General features: G+C 41.3%; 1 pseudogene; it reads right to left on the bottom strand.

Moving 5' to 3' along the window:
• Nucleotides 1-512: 512 nt before the first annotated feature.
• Nucleotides 513-1284, bottom strand: part of LOC123943659 — a 5294-nt pseudogene continuing 4522 nt past the window's right edge.

The raw sequence follows: 1284 nt of genomic DNA, 5'->3' as shown, positions 1-1284 counted from the left end.
TTTTTATTATTTTTTTCTAAATAAATCACATTAGATTTAATAGTTTCTTCACTGATTCTTTGTACTGAGAAAGGGTATTTTCATTGTCCCCTTCATTCTTGTTAATCTTAACAACAGACTTTTTTTACTCTTCAACTTCTTTTGTAGCAAGGAGCTCTTTATTTATTTCCAGATTTTTCTCAGCAGCTTTCATTTGGAGAAGTGTTTCCAGAATATTTTTTCTTTTTTTTTTTTAAGATTTTATTTATTTATTTGACAGACAGAGATCACAAGTAGGCAGAGAGGCAGGCAGAGAGAGTGGAGGAAGCAGGCTGTCCGCAGAGCAGAGAGCCCGATGCGGGGCTTGATCCCAGAACCCCGGGATCATGACCTGAGCCGAAGGCAGAGGCTTTAACCCACTGAGCCACCCAGGCGCCCCCAGAATATTTTTTCAGAGGAGGTACTGTTCCATACATACTCTTCCAATGTCTGCTTCAGTCTTATCTTTCTCTCATTCTTCAGTTTTCCAAGACTCATGGTATAAAACTGTTAGCAGATACAGTGCATAATCATAATTCTGTCTCTGTATAGGGCACCTGTCTGTTTTGATGGTAAGTACATCTGTAGTCTTGCAGTATTGCTCTCCCACAAGTTTAATGAGTTTCTTCTTTGCATGATCATCTAAATTCAAACTGGACAGTTTAACCCTAAGGTTACTACTCATGCTTTGGGGTTTCAAATAGATGGTCCTGCTGAAACTTAATCAGTTGTGTCCATTTCAATGGGAACAATGTCCAAAAAATGCTTCTCACATTTCTCATCACTGTCCAGTGCAGCTGGCCACTCAGTGCAGAAATCTTTAAGAGTTTCACAGTGCTTTTTAATTGCTACAGGAGTTAAGTGCAGAAAATTGGGGATCTTTAATAGTTCTAGATTTCCCTTTGCCATGCGCACCCCCCTTTTTACTGGATAGTCCATTCGAATGGGAAGAGGTACAGCAGAGGGTTTAAATGGTGCTGCAACAGGATAAACACTAGGTCAACAGTCATTTTCTCCAATCCTGGTCAACAGTCATTTTCTACACCCTAGGAGGTAGTGCCTTTCTTCTCAGCAGTCTTTCATATCTGGGTGTTCTATCTGCTGTATGTGGGCTTGGTATCGTGGAGCGAGTGGCCAGAGACACGGAGGTACAGAAAGCATGCAGAGTCCTGGTCCCCGGCTAAAGGGTCAACCACGCGGAGAGTGAGGCAGCCGCCCTGGTTTCGAGGACCTTATTATTTTTTTATAAAAGAGTTTATTTATTTA

Source organism: Meles meles, chromosome 6 (genome assembly GCF_922984935.1).
Source record: "Meles meles chromosome 6, mMelMel3.1 paternal haplotype, whole genome shotgun sequence".
In the NCBI taxonomy this organism is placed as follows: Eukaryota; Metazoa; Chordata; class Mammalia; order Carnivora; family Mustelidae; genus Meles; species Meles meles.
This window is presented reverse-complemented; position numbering and strand designations above follow the sequence as displayed.